Source organism: Lipotes vexillifer, unplaced genomic scaffold, assembly GCF_000442215.2.
Source record: "Lipotes vexillifer unplaced genomic scaffold, Lipotes_vexillifer_v1.1 scaffold451, whole genome shotgun sequence".
Taxonomy (NCBI): Eukaryota; Metazoa; Chordata; class Mammalia; order Artiodactyla; family Lipotidae; genus Lipotes; species Lipotes vexillifer.
This window is the reverse complement of record NW_006795989.1, coordinates 610,873-626,758: the sequence shown is the minus strand read 5'-3', so window position 1 is coordinate 626,758 and position 15,886 is coordinate 610,873. Positions and strand designations below refer to the sequence as shown.

At 47.7% G+C, this 15,886-nt stretch overlaps 1 protein-coding gene and 1 non-coding gene across 3 annotated transcripts in view; both read right to left on the bottom strand.

The window, feature by feature from the left end:
• ABTB2 (ankyrin repeat and BTB domain containing 2) overlaps nt 1–15,886 on the bottom strand; it is a 180,802-nt gene that overhangs the window by 53,192 nt on the left and 111,724 nt on the right. The window lies entirely within an intron of this gene.
• TRNAE-UUC (transfer RNA glutamic acid (anticodon UUC)) lies at nt 15,409–15,481 on the bottom strand. Its single transcript has one exon. It is a non-coding gene; the product is annotated as a tRNA-Glu (tRNA).

The following is a 15,886-nucleotide window of genomic DNA, read 5'->3' as shown; positions in this document are numbered from 1 at the left end:
GCCACATCCAATCAACCAACAAACCCTGCTGCTCTCATCACCTTCGTATCTCAAAAATCCAGTCACTGCCAGTTCAGGCTACCATCTTCCCTCACTGGATACTGCAATAGCCCCTCCCCGTCTCCTCCCTCCGTCTCACCCCATCCCTGACAATCCCTTACTCTGGTCACGCACTCTTGTTTACTCTGGCTTTAAACTCCTCAACGACTGCCCACTGCCCTCACAAAGAGGTTCAAACACCTTTCCACAGATAAGAATAGATAATATTCTTCTTTCTTTCTATGACACTTAGAGATGAAAGTAATTCTGCCAGTAAATAGGGAAATTCCCAGCACCTCTCAAGAAATCAGCAGAGTTAAGAAGCCTATGCACTGAAGAAAAGGGAACACTCCTGCACTGTTGGTGGGAATATAAATTGATACAGCCACTATGGAGAACAGTAAGGAGGTTCCTTAAAAACTGAAAACAGAACTACCATACGACCCAGCAATCCCACTACCGGGCATATACCCTGAGAAAACCGTATTTCAAAAGAAGTCATGTACCACAATGTTCACTGCAGCACTATTTACAATAGCCAGGACATAGAAGCAACCTAAGTGTCCATCAACAGATGAATGGATAAAGAAGATGCGGCACCTATATATAATGGAATATTACTCAGCCATAAAAGGAAATAAAAGAAATTGAGTTATTTGTAGTGAGGTGGATGGACCTAGAATCTGTCATACAGAGTGAAGTAAGTCAGAAAGAGAAAAACAAATGCTGTATGCTAACACATATATGGAATCCAAAAAACAAAAAAAAACGTTCTGAGGAACCTAGGGGCAGGACAGGAATAAAGACGCAGACATAGAGAGTGGACTTAAGGACACGGGGAGGGGGAAGGGTAAGCTGGGAGTAAGTGAGAGAGTGGCACTGACATATATATCACTATCAAATGTAAAATAGATAGCTAGTGGGAAGCAGCTGCATAGTACAGGGAGATCAGCTCGGTGCTTTGTGACCACCTAGAGGGGTGGGATAGGGAGGGTGGGAGGGAATATGGGGATGTATGTATATATATATAGCTGATCCACTGTTATGCAGCAGAAACTAACACAACAATGTAAAGCACTTATACTCCAATAAAGATTTTTTTAAAAAATAAATAAATAGGAAACAAAACAAAACAAACAAAGAAACAACAACAAAAAAGAAGCCTATGCACACCTGATCCTGGTTTCTGCAGGCTGTTTTCTGAGTTTGGTCACTTGGCTCTGCTGCAGCCCTGGGCTCCTTCCCAGGTGATTCTCCACCAGTGCCCAGAGGGGGCGCCATTGAGTCAGCTGGGAAACCCAGTGCACAGAAGACTGGGAGTCCCGCCGTCTTGCTGGCTGCCAAGCAGGAATTCGACCTGGGTTTCAGCTGGCAGAGGTTGCCGGCTCCTCCAAGCAAGCAAGTAACAAGCCAGAAGCCAATGGACTGCACACTGGGTTGACAAACCAGATTTTCAGTGCTAAGGTTTTTCAGAAGCAGGGCTCAGCCCAAAGGCCAAGTCCATGGGGATTTCATTCTCTTCTCTGTAAGACACAGGGGTCAATTGGGTGGCCTCTCAAGTCTGCTCCAGCACTGGGATCTTGCACTCCAACTGGCCCTTCTGTGGACTCTAGCACTAAAGTGCACCCCTTAAAACCTTTCCCCCCACTTTCATTCCACTATTTAACTTCTGAATTGTGGAAACAAATAGGCCCTGTTAGCATTATTTCCTGTGATTTAATTTCCCCCAAGTTATAACAACAGCCCCCCCAACAGACACAATACACACAAAACTGTAAACGTAAAGATGTCCTTTTTTTGTGAAAACTGGGTAGATTTACAGTTCAGTTTTTCTAACCAGTCATCAAAAGGCCATCAAGACTGTAACATAACTGTACCCCCAACCTGACAACCCATTCCCATTCCCAGGGCTCTCCACAGATTTGCAAATGTTCTTTTCAGGGCGCTGTGACTACCGTGGGCCCAGCGACCTGTGCAAGCCTGCGTGCCTAGCATCTTCTCCCGCCCCTGCCCCCCGACACGCCCCACCAGACTCACTAGCCCCCCAGCTCAGGAAAGCTCATTTGTGAAGACAGCAAAGGCCACTGCCTGTCGCCTGTTTCTTTAAAATGAAACCCGGCATGCAGAGGATTACTCTTTTACTGCCCTTGAGAGGAAACTTGGCAGGGCGTCTTCTGCCACTTTTCTTAGGAGCTGGAAGCTTGGGTGGGGTTCAATCCATAAGCTTCTGAAAATAAAAATTATATTGCCCCATTGAACAGTTTCCAAATAGCCCACGTAATCCAGTCCTTTTTATTTTTTTTAAAGTGTTTCCATTCTCTGATCTGGAATTTTATATACAGTACGTTTAATGCCCGGTTGTTGCATATTAGTCATACTGAAACAAAGTGCTGAAGAGTTAAAGCTGGAATATTTTCCAGAGAGACCCAAATGGAGTGTAGGGACAGTTGATTCTTAAAAAAACCCACTTCACTGAATGGTATTTCTGATATTCGAAGTCCAACGAGATTGGGGGATGGGTGTTGAAGCAAAGGGAAGATGAAGGAAATGAGGGAAACCTAGAAGTGGAATGAAATCTGCTTGACTTGATGAATCGCCAATCATCCCTGTAAAAACGATTCATCAAGAGTAACTGAAAGCTCATGTAATTCTCAGCCAGAACCCACCTAAAGATGAGACCACCATACTGTGAGGCCCGAGAATTCAAGTGAGGGGCAAAGGTTGGGAGACAGGAAGAGAGAAGGGTTGGGGTCTAAACTGAGTTTGGGAAGCGGGTTTTAACCACGGGTTAGTAATGAACGGAGATGGGCGACCCCATACCGAGTAGTACTCTATGCCATGAGTGGGATGAACCAGCATTTGAACCCACATGAAGACCCTACCAGTGGTCTCATTACAATTAGCTAGTACTGTTACTAACCCCATTTACCAATGAGGGACACTGAGGTTTAAATGGGCTGGGTCACTTGGTGAAGGTCACGGAGCTAGAAAACGGCCGAGGTGGGATTCAGACACAGCCCGTCCATCCCGGGAGTCCACACTGCCTCTCACATGGGGCTCTGCCCATTCAAGCCCAGGGACAGAAGACTTCCGTCACCACTCACCAGTCCAATTAGCACTGCCCGTTCCCCTTCTTCTTCAAGGTCAGGAAATTAAAAGCAAAAGCATAATCATGCTCTGGTTGACACCTCACTCTAAGTTATCAGAACTCCACCGGCTGAGGGTGGTCTTCCGGTTAAGAGAGGCCCAGAGGGCCAGGAGCTTACCATTAAACTGTGAAATAAAAATGCACATTTATGACTGCCCAGGGAGCCAGGGGCCAGAGAACCCAGGGCTAGCGAGATCAAAGGCTGTTGGAGTACAACACGCTTGTTGCCAGCATCCCCAATTTTCTTAAAAAAATATATACGGTAAAAATATACGGTGAACACTGGGCTGAATTCATCTCTCTCTGGAGTCCTTGACAGTCTTGGGCCTTCTGGCGGCGGGGGCGTTGCGGGGGATCCTGCCTGGGGAGCTGGCCTTGGGCTGCCTCTTTTCCCTCCAGTTGGTAGCAGCACCTCTGACCTCAGGGCTGGCTCACTCAGTTCTCAGAGGGGCTCTAAGCAGGGTGAGGGTTTAGATGGGGAGAGGGGCCACCATAAAATAATAGCCCAACAAAGCAGTGCGGGTGAGCCCAGAAAGTCCGCTAGGAATGTTGGCTCACTGGCATTTTGGTGATTTGTTTAATTAAGGTTCATATCATGTTTAATTAAGGTTCATATCAGAGACCCGGAGGATGAATATGCCCGTAAAAGAACTAGCAGAGATCATGGACTGCTGCTTAATTCTTTTGAAGTGAGAAAAGCCCTAGCGAAACGCAGCCTGTTCCTTGCCATTTCCCCGCCTTGCAAGAGAATAAAATAAAGCCACAGTAACCAAGCAGATCAATTTCAGGAAATTAAACCTAAAGGTGAACTCTGGAAAACCCGGCAACCATCACAACATCGGGGGGTATGGAGCGGAGAACTCACACGTGGACCACTGAGATTTTTCCTGTGGAAAAAGATCTCTGTTGTATTTGGAATACTTTTTAAGAGATTCTGGGTGGCCTGGCTCCAAAGTATTGATGTAACACATCAAGAACTTGTGCGACCCAGGAAGCATGAGTCTTGGAACTGCCACCTCCTAAAAAAAAAAAATCCATCACATGACCATGGTCCTTTGTCAAATACTGTCCTTGACCCATGGTGGGTGAGCACGCCAGTTCCTGTGAGCCAAGGACAACATCCAGCCACTTTTGTATAAAGGCAACAACACATTTAAAACATAAACATACACAGTCATCACCCTAAAACATCAGCCCTTCCCCCAACCCCTGCACACAACCACCAAGGTGAGAGTGGTTCTCTCTGCGCTAGGGCTATAAGAATGTTTTGAACTACTATGCTTTTTAAACTTTTTACAAATATGATTTATTGGTGGTGTAAAAAGTGACTGTTATAAGAGAAACAGGGGACGTGGTGGGGGAGATGTACTTAGAGGGAGAATGTTTCTTCTGAGCATAGGAATAGCCATAATTTCAAATATGTTAGAAAGTTAGTTAACTGGCATTAAATTTTTATATAGGAAAACAAGAGAACGTTTAAAAAAATTACTATGATCTAATTACCTGTAAAGAGCCCAGAATGGAGGTCATCTAACATAAAAGATAGTTATTTCTGCACGGGAGAACTTTAGATGATTTTTTTCTCCATTATTCTTCATGCTTTTTTCCTACTGATTAACTAATGAACATATATATTTTAATAAAAACAAAACCATTGTTACAACTGTTGTGAGCTCATGGAGGAAAAAAAAGTAAATAGAAGGAAAACTTAATTGTTTTATATAAATATTAATTAAAAAAAAAATAAAAGGTAAGGGAAAGAAACTCAGACAGAAACTGTTCTATATTCCTAGGCAGGAGGTGAGATTTTGTCTGCAAGTCTCATTCCAAGAATCTGCCTCTCTGAGAGCCAGCCCCTTCACCTGGCCAGATGGTAGGGACTCTGGGCCACTCAGGGGCACTTCCTCTGGTCCAGCCATGTACCCACTGGGCTGAGCCTGTGTGATCATGATGCAGCCACGTGGCAGTCTGGACCGCCAGTACTCTCAGTTGGTACGGGCTGCCACTTGCTGGGATTCAGGACAGGGAGAGCTGGGGGACATCCTCACGCTGCACCAAGTATGAAAAGAGAGGCTTGCCACTACCAGTACTGCTGGGGATGGGGTGGGAGGTACCGGTGGGCCTGGGAATGGGAGAGAAGGCAAAGCACGTCCTGGGAGTGATCCCGGAGCTACATCTCCAGTGAGAGCAGTGCTGCCGGCAGGAAAAAGAGGGGAGTGGGAGAAGTCTCCAAGGGTCAACTCAGAGCAAGGAGAGGGATAAATGAGCCCGAGCACCTGTAATACACACAAGTCACTCCTTAGGGGTCAAAAAAAAAAAGAGGCAAATGTCACAAGGTCCAGGGCAGATGGCCAAGATATTTATTAATAGAACATGAATGCATCATTAGTCAGAAATGTACTGTGCTAGAGTCCTTCTAACAAATATAACCTGCTTCAGTCGGCTTTGGTTCCCATTCCAAATGACTCTATTTAGACCCTCCAGATGATTTAAGAGCATGAGTCAGAGGGAAGAAGGTTCAAAACTCAGCTATGAATCTTATTAGCTATGTGACTTTGGACTGGTTAATTAACCTCTCTGAGCCTCAATTTGTTCATCTGTCTAATATGCCTAATAATAGCTCTGATCTGAATTCACTGATTATTTGAGAATTAAAAGAAGTTAAGTAAGTAAGCATTTAGTAAAATGCCTGACACATAGTAAGCATGTAATAAATGGTAATATCTTATAAATGGTCTCACGGATCCCCAGGGCCAATAGCTTTGGGATAAAGCCATCAGATACCATATAAAAGTATTTCTATTCGACCGAAGTGATGGACCCTAGGCCAACCGATCCCATTATTTTCCTAAAGGCCTGTGCTGATACAGAGCCATGCTTTATTCACCACAGATGGATCATTTATTCTGCATTCCTCCACTAATTTCCTCAACAACTGTTTACTGATGACCTAATAATCTGCTAGAAGTGGCTATGCTCTGGGGGTAGAAAAGTGAACAGGACATAGTCTCTACCCTCTTGATGTTTGCCGTCTAGTGAAGGAGGGCAGACAGTATACCAGCCAAGTCCATAATGAAAAGGGCTACAGGGAGTTGGATCAAAGAGCCCAGAGGAGGGTCTCTAAGCAGACTACGTAGGCCTAGTAGTCAAGGAAGGCTTCCTGGAGGAAGAGACATAGAGTAGATATCCGTCTAGTGAAGGGGTTGGATGGGTCTTCCAAGCAGAGGGAGGGCCTGTATAGGGAGGTTCTGGGGCAGCGATAGGCGGGGAGGGGCCCCCTGAGACTTGTCATGAAGCTGTGTTTGTAGAGCCAGCACATTATTCATACTTAGACTATGTGTTTATTTGGGGCAGCCTGAGAGGTGGCTAATGGAGATCACTGCCCTCTCTCCACCCACCCTTGGAGCCACTACGAAGCCGGGATCGGCGAACTTTTCCCACAAAGGGTCAGAGAGTAAATATTTTTGGCCTTGCGGGTCGTCACAACTACTCAACTCTGCCAGTGTAATGTGCATATACATAAACAAATGGGCACAGATTTGTATTTTATATCACCTTCACGAGTCACAAACTAGTCTTCTTTCAGTACTTTTTCAACCATTTAAAAGTGTAAAACTAATTTTTAGCTTGTAGGCCATACGAAAACAGGTGTCAGGTGGGATTTGGCCCCAGGGCCATGCTTGCTAACCCCCCGTACTAATCCAGATCCCCTCAGAGGGATGGAGAGGGGTAGCTCGGAGTGATGGGTGAGTGTGACAGGCCTCCGGGGGAGAGACCAGGGTGGACGGCACCAGTCACAGGAGTCTAAGGGGCTGAGACTCTGTCCTGAGAGCAATGAGGACTCATTGAAGTGGTTTAAGCAATTGAATGACAGGGTCATACGCACATTCAGACAGATAAATACGGTAGCTGTATGGGAAAGGGATGGGAGAGGAGATTAGAGATTAGAGAGCCCCACTGCTGGCGGAAGACATCTTCTTTGCCAAGGAATTCATAGTCTAAAAATCCACCATTGCTTGGGCTCTTATTTCAATAAAGTCGCTCATTCCTTTTAGCTTTTGCATTAAGCACTTAAACATCAAGGTCGGAGGTAGCAGATTACATTTTTCGGAACTAAAGTTCATTGAGGGATCATTTTTAAGACCAAATAAATGAAAACCATGTTTGACTACTTTTAAAATTGGTGATGTTCCCAGATCAACTTAAAGCAGTCAGCAAATTTCAATCTCAATCTTCATGGCTCCAGCAAATTTCAATCTCAATCTTTATGGCTCCAAAAGGCAATTCACAGAAAATGGGAGAATTCAACACGTGCCTTGAAATCTGGGCTGAAAAAAAAACCCCAATGCTAAGTGTGTTGGGGACACCAGAGCCCAGAGTTTAAGTCACTCCCTTCATAACTCATATATGGCAAATATGGACATGCCCATGTACCACCCTGTCCGCATTCCCCTGCACAGAAAGGGTTGTTTGTAGGCAGTTAAATCCTATGGACAGAGAACACATTCTCTAAGGCCGTGGGACCTTCTGTCCCAAGGTTGGCTGATGGCTTCTAATATAGAAGTATCCAAGTAGACTCGGGGAATTTTAGCACCGTGCTGTTCTTGAGACTCATTCACTTACTCAAATATTCATCACAGCCCTATTAATCACACTGAGCTTGGTGCTAGGAATATAGAGGTAAGATCCAGTTCCCTGGCTCTAGAGGACAGGAAAAATATGTAGACAGATAATTAAAAGGTACCATAATATGGGCTTCCCTGGTGGCACAGTGGTTGAGAGTCTGCCTGCTAATGCAGGGGACATAGGTTCGAGCCCTGGTCTGGGAGGATCCCACATGCCGCGGAGCAACTGGGCCCGTGAGCCACAACTACTGAGCCTGCGCGTCTGGAGCCTGTGCTCTGCAAGAAGAGAGGCCGCGATAGTGAGAGGCCTGCGCACCGCGATGAAGAGTGGCCCCCGCCTGCCGCGACTAGAGAAAGCCCTCGCACAGAAACGAAGACCCAACACAGCAAAAGTAAATTAATTAATTAATTAATAAACTCCTACCCCCAACATCCAAAAAAAAGGGTACCATAATAAATGCTAGAGGAGGGGTCTGCAGTAGGTACTAGAAGCTTGGAAGGAGTCTGAAGAGAGGGCTTTTGCTATGTGCTGTCATCCAGCAAGGGCGGAAAAATAACAGGATGTTTCACAAAGCTGCCCCTCCTCACTCCAAGAACCCCAAAGGGACCGTACAGACCTTATGAGTAGCAAACACTCCCCGGTCATCTCACGGCTGAGCAACGTCACGCAACGTGGGAGTAGGTTGACAAGGTGCAGCGAAAGAAGCTCATTCATAGGAAGGAGGTCCCTGTAGCATGTTCATTCTCAGGAGGGGGACACCTCAAACCTCACTGTGTCACTTCCAGGACACCATGATCTTTCCCTGCAAAGGTGTATGAAAACATCCAGCCGCTGGATGCTTGAAACTCTGCTGCTGTTCCCAGCGACCTATCCAGTGCCACCCTTCTCCTCCCTGGCTAACAGAACCCTGATTCTGCCTGGAATGGCTTGCAGTACGAGCCCTGGGGGGCCCCTTCCCAGACTCCCTCACAGCTGTACAACATGGTTGTGGACGTGAGATGTAAATTCAAGACTTCAGGGGTTTTGGAGAACGTTGCTTTTCCTGACCTAAAGGGACACGGGCGGTGCAGCTGGCGGGGCCTTTGAGCTTCTTCCTGCCTCGAATGGGACACACTGCCCGAAGCGGCACAGCAGCAGCCATTATGCCAGCAGGAGACAGGCCGCCTGCTGCCAAAGCTGGAGCAGCACCTGGGGCTGCCGTGCAGGGGGAGGCGCTGCAGGAGGGGACAAGGGCAAGATCAGAGCCAACATGCTGAGGATGGCAGAGCAGAAAGCAGCAAGAGCCTGGGTCTCTGACCGTCTCACCGAGCAGCTAACCACCACCAGGAACTGCCGATCCCCGAACTTCTTGTTATAGGAAAAAATATCACAGGGAGGGCAGCTTCAACAACATAAATTTGTTTTCTCAAATAGAAGTCTGAGATCAAGGTGTGGGCTGGGTTGCTGTCTTCTCCTGAGGCCTCTCTCCTAGGCTTGTAGACAGCTGTCTTCTCCCTGGGTCTTCACATGGTCTTCCCTTATGTGTCTGTGTCCTAATCACTTCTTCTTACAAGAACACCAGTCAGATTGGATTCGGGCCCACTCATGGGACTTCACTTTACCTTAGTTACCTCTTAAAAGACTCTATTTCCAAATACAGTCACATTCTGATGTGCCGGGGGTTAGGACTTCAACCTATGAATTTGGGAGGGTCACAGTTCAGACCACCACAGGTAGGTTTTTTTGACTTGCAGATGAAGTGATTTCTCTAATACAAGATGGTTTCTGTAAATCATTAGTTTGCAAAAAAACTTTTAAACCATGGAACCCTTTGTTCAAATGAAATCATGTGGAGAGTCTGATGATAAAGCCGTCTCCCCGCTCCTGGGGCCCTGCGTCTCTATGGATGCTAAAAATGCGTGCTCACAGGCTCCTCTGTGTGGCGCTGGCTGTGGACATGCTGGACTCAGACTCTGCTGAGAACAGGGCGGTTCTGGCCCACAAGGCCAAGTTCCCCAAGGGCCTGGGGTGGCTGCAGCAACTCCAGCCCTCACTTTGCTCAACATAAGGGCTGGAAGCTCCCTTCACGGGGGAAATCTTCCGGGCAGACCACTGGGCTTCTGCTGGGTGAGTGTCTGCAGGACGCCACTCACAGTTTATTTGCATTTACAAAATGCAGATAGGGGCTTCCCTGGTGGTGCAGTGGTTGAGAGTCCGCCTGCCGATGCAGGGGACAAGCGTTCGTGCCCCGGTCCGGGAGGATCCCACATGCCGCGGAGCGGCTAGGTCCGTGAGCCATGGCCGCTGAGCCTGCGCGTCCGGAGCCCGTGCTCCGCAACGGGAGACGCCACAACAGTGAGAGGCCCGCATACCGCAAAAAAAAAAAAAAAAAAAAAAAAAAATGCAGATAGGCGAAAAGAAGAGAATAAAAACAGTAATTTTACTGCCCTGAGATAATCATCATTGACATTACAGTTTAATATCCTTTCAGACTTTTGAATATGCACCTCTGCTTTGGAGTGTGCATGTGTACTTTCTTTTTTCTCACATGCATACTTTCAATTTTAAGAAATTAATACTTTAATGACTTTTTTCACTTAACATTTCACAGATAGCTTTCCATGGTCCCAAATATTGTTTCTCATCATCACTTTCAATGGCTGCAGCACACTCCATTCTAAAGACTCACAGTACCTAGCACTGTTATTTTGGGTGACTTAGGAGCGTCCCCCAATATGACTTCACAGTGGGCAGTGGCCTCTGAGTCACATCAAACCCCAGCGTTCTAGCACTGAAGGGACCCCTGCTTGTCATCCTAGCTCTGGAAGTGAGCCCTGAGAATCCACCAGGGAGGTGAGGCCCTCTCCTCTCCCAACCAGAACCTGCTAGAGAGAGGTGACCCTAACAGGGCCTCATGACAGATGCCAGCACCTCCGTCTCATTCTGATTTTGAAAACCAGGTCTCAAAAAAATGAACTAAAGCCACAGGAAGATGGGGCATTTCCTCACAGGTGTCTTTGGGTTACAGTTCTCGCTCCCGGAGGCCTCAGAGGGCTGGCTGTGGGGCTGTCATCCAGCGAGGGAGCACCCAGGCCGTCCGGTCCCCTGACAACCGGCCCTGGATTTGCACACAGGCCCGCTCCTTTCCTCCAACCAGGAAAGCCAGGACCCTCCTGTGCTTTCCACGCAGAACCAAAATGGGAAGGGCTCTTGCCAAGGCTCCAGGGGTTTCTGCAGCACCTGCCTGGGAAGAGAGGCCTGTCATCGGGGAGCAGCTTCTCCCGCTGCCCTGGGCACGCAGAGTCCTGGCCCGTCTGCAGAACTGGATGTGACCCTGTGGGCTTCAACGGCGACTTTGGGCTTTGGCCGGAGTCCCTCCCTGTTTGTTTTACAGACTCCTGCTTACAGCCTCAAATTAGGCTCATTAAAAAGCCAGCTCCCCGTGGGACTATAAACGTCACATAGACAAGTGGAGAGTGAGTTTACGAGGCTGGCGTGTGATCCGCCCACCAAAACGGCGCGGACCCGGTGGAAACAGTGAATCAGCCTGTTTGGGCAGGACCCCCTCCCTCCAGCCCCCCCTCGATTAAGGCTGTGTCAGCCACAGGCCAGAAAAGGGGCAGACCGTGGACGTCCTCTCAAGCCAGCTGGGCCGGATCCCTGTTGGATGTGAGCGGCATGACTAACAGGGGGAATGAACTGCCTCTCTGACACCCTCTGCTGCTCTCAGCCTTTCCCCACTTCGTTTGCAGCACCCCTGCTCCGTGCGCATCCCCCATCATCACCCTTGCAGGCGGAGGCTGCTGCCCACAACACAACCCCGACATTCTCACTCCTGCCTTCAGAAGATTAACCTTATCTTTCTGTGGGGTGTTTCTCCTGCCTGGGGGGCCCCCGGCGGCCCCAAGTTTAGCTACGTCAGTTCTGCTTTGCAGCTCATGCACGTGTGAGGGGTCGTGCCTTGCGGGTGGGAGGCCGGGGTGAGTGGAGTGCAGAGAAAAGTGGTCTCCTGCCCCCCAGCATCAACCTCATTTATTCGAGTCACTGACCAGTCAGCACGCCCCAGGTTACTCCAAGGCTGAAGCAATGCCACCTCGGAGACCTTACCGTCCACCCTGAGGCTACCAGCCAGATGGTGAAGGCGAGAAAGCACCAAAATCTTTTAACCTCCTAGACTAAGTTTCAGGAGATCACTTCTGTGTCCCAGGGCTTTACTAAAACACATACAAACAGCATCTCCTCCTTCCAAATCCAGAAGAGCATGACTTGTATTTATACAACCAAGGCTGGAAAGGACTACAGAGACCACACAGACTCAAACCCTTTTTGAACTTCCCCAGGACCCATCTTTATTTAATACGCTGCCACTGTGTTGTCAATGTTCGCCACACCCCCCAGTACATATATCAGCACTGTCTGATCAGTCCCTGATGTTTGACACTCCTGCACAATACCCTGAGTAGCTGCCTGAGGGCTCAGTCCCAGTGGCCAGGAACTCACTCTCCCTAAGAGAGCTCATGTGCAGCTCCAACTGCTAGAAAATTCTTATTTAATCCAATCTGTCTTGTTGCAGCTTCCAGCCCTGGTCCTGTGTCCACACCAGTAAACCTAGCTCCCTTCCCATGGTGGGGCCCCTATATCCATCACATGTCCTCACGTGTCGTGGCTCCACACCACAGAAATCTGCGGATCTCAGGACTCATGCGCATCCCCAAGCTGTCTTGTGCCTGTGTGTGTCTATCCTGACTGGTTCAGAAGCGAGGAGGATGGTCCACACCCCTCTTCCCAGATTCTGAAATGCTTATGATTGCAGTCTCTGCATTGGTGGCATCCCCCACCCTTGTCCATCCTCTTTCTACCCAGTGACTGGCCACCACCTTCTTCCCAGAGCCTCCCCTTGGTTGCGAGCACAAGCTCACAAGTTAGGCAGAGCCGGCCTCAAATCTTGACTCTACCACTTACTCGCCATGTGGCCCTGGACATGTGACACCTTCTCTAAGCCTCAGTTTCCCCATATGTAGAATGGGGATAACACCTACTCTCAGAGGGCAAGAGTGAGGGTCAACCGAGATGACAGGAGTACACAGTGCCGGGCACAGAGCAGGCACACAATAGAGGGACAGTGTCTTTGTGCCATCATCCCCATCAGGTGGGGATCTAATCACCACTGCACTTGGCCCTCTCCCAGGGTTCGCAGGCTCCATACCTGTGATATCAATAACCCTTTTACTAGAAGCTTATGAAGGGCAGAGGCTATGCTTTTCACCTTACTCCTTCCCTCTCTCTGCCATCTCTGCAGTTCCAAGAACATGGTAGATGCTTAATAAGTACGGAAAACCCATGTTCAGAGAACACGAATGTACTTTAGCTTTAAGCCTTAGTAAAAACACTGGACACTCTCAATAGTAAAGCAAACCACGAGAATGGCTTTGGCTTCAGATGGTGTGACAAGTTAAAGAAGAAAACCGTCTCTGTGACAGCGTCTCCTCCAATCGTCCGGCCTGTTAGGAGACAGCCGTCGGGGGCAGATGTCAGAGGGAAGGGGCCTGCCGGGAGCTGACTGCTTGGGCCCAGGCACTCCAGCAGAATGGAAGGAGGGCAGGCATGTCAGTCTGGCCTCCACCCCCAGCCCTCCCAGCCCTGGTTCTGGTTCACAGATGGGCTTGAGCGGAGCACAGAGGTCCGGGCTGCAAGGCCCTGCCTGGTCATGGGGACGCTGCAGCTGTGAATAGCAGGTCTGACTCTACGCTCTGTGTGCAGACTGCAGAGCCCACGCTCAGCTCCTAGCTCTCCTACTCCCTTCCCTTAAAGAGAAAGAGAAGGAGAGAGAAAAGGAGGGAAGAGAGGGAAGAAAGTGTGTCTGAAAAATAAGCAGGTGCCACATGAGTGCTTTGAGCTCGGAAGCCCCATGACGCTTGCATTAACGACATGTTTCAGGAGAAGCCACTGCCTAGTTGACTTTTACTTCTTCAAACAAACACTGGAAATGCCTTGGCAGGATGAGCCATCACTCTGCCCCCCAACCCAGAAGCCCAGTCTCTTGGAAGGGCTGGTTTTAATGCAAGGGCTCTCCCGTGGGAATGGAAAGCAAAAAGCAAGATCCTCTTACATGAGTGACAAACCCGCCTCTTCAGGGAGCAGCTAACAGGGGCAGACGAGAGGATGACCTGGAGGAGGGGTGTGGGGTCTGAACAAATGCCCAGGGACCCTTGGTGATGTAACAGCATCTCCGTTTTACCCTAAGAAAACCGACACTGTAAGAGGTTAAGCAACTTGCCATGATCTTGTCATGAAGCCAGGAAGCAGCAGAGTCCATGCTCTACACTGTTCCATTGTAGGGAGTCTGGGACCCAGCACTTATAAATCAAAACTGGAGACTTAAAAAAAACTGAGATATAATTCACATATCATTAAATCTACGCTTTTAATATGTAAATTCGGTGGTTTTTAGTATATTCACGGAATTGTAAAACCATAACCGCTATTTAATTCCAGAACAGTTTCAACAGCCCCCAAAGAAACCCCCATTCTCTGACTTCCCCACCCCTGCCCAGGCCCGGCAACCAGTAATTTACTTTCTGTCTCTATGATTTGCCTACTCTGGACATTTTATATTAATGGAATCGTACAACGTACAATACACAGTCTTTTGTGTCTGGCTTCTTTTACATATGTAGCACAATATTTTTAAGGGTCATCCATGTGGCACTGTATGAATACTTTACTCCTTTTTGTGGCTGAATGATCTTGTAGCACAGTTTCTTTATCTCTTCATCAGCTGATGGACATTTGGATTCTTTCCACTTTTTGGCTATTATAGGTAATGCTACTGTGAACATTTACATACAAGTTTTATGAGCACATACAGTTTCATTTCTCTTAGGCATGCACCTAGCAGTGGAATTGCTGAGTCATGTGGTTAATTCTATGTTTGACTTTCTGAGGAACTACCAGAATATTTTTCACAGTGCCTGCATCATTACGTTTCCACCAGCAAAGTGTACACGGAGGTTTCGATTTCTGTACATCCTGGCCAACAAGTGTTATTGCCTGTTTGGTTAAAACCATCCTAGTGTGTGTAAAGCAGTATCTCACTATGTGATAATCTTTTAAAAAATTATTTATTCTTTGGCAACCATTCTATGCTAGAATGGGTTTCCTTAGAAGGAGTCCCATCACGAGATACATGCACATAGAAAAATAAGATAACACAGCTAACAAAAAGCCAGTCACAGGAGATCAGGATGACCCTAAGAATGAAACTCACTCACTGCCTTCACTTTAAATTACTTTTATCATTGCCAGAAAAATTAATGCATGTTTACTGCAGGGTATAGAAAATATAGTCAAGTCCAAGGTAGAAAATAAAAATCACCCATAATCCCATCACTTAGAAAGAGGTACTGATATACTTTTTAAACATACAGTGTTGTATCATTTTACTTATTACACACTATTTTCTTATGATATTAAATATCTTTGGAACATATTTAATATGTCTTTAAATGTCTATGTAGTCACTGCCAACTGCTTCAGGTTCTACTAGCTTGCTTGGCATTTGCTTTTTTTTTTTTTTTTTTTTTTTTGGCTACACCACGTGGTTTGCAGGATCTTAGTTCCCCGACCAGGGATTGAACCTGGGCCACCGGCAGTGAAAGTACCGAGTCCTAACCACTGGACTGCCAGGGAATTCCCTGGCCTTTGCTCTTCTACCTGTGTCCACTTTCCTTTCTTCTAAAACTCCCCATCATTCAGTTCATGAAGCAGAGCCTCTGGCTGGGTACACCTACCTGCCAGGGAAGGGGTGGGAATCTGTGAAGCCCCTGGAGAGCCCTTGGGATGGACAGATACACACCTGTGCATGCCTACACACACACACAGCCTTCCCATTTCCCTGTGATAACCATTCTGATCAGAGAAAGCAGAGAGTGTGGACCCATGGACTAGAGGACACCACAGTCCACTCCTGCATTTGAAGCTAATAGTTCACAAACTACACTAACGGACAGCACAGCTCAGTGAAGGAGAACCTGAGGGCCACACGGAGGTTCGGCTGCCAGGTTTGTCACTTACCCAGGGATGCTGGGCAAGTCC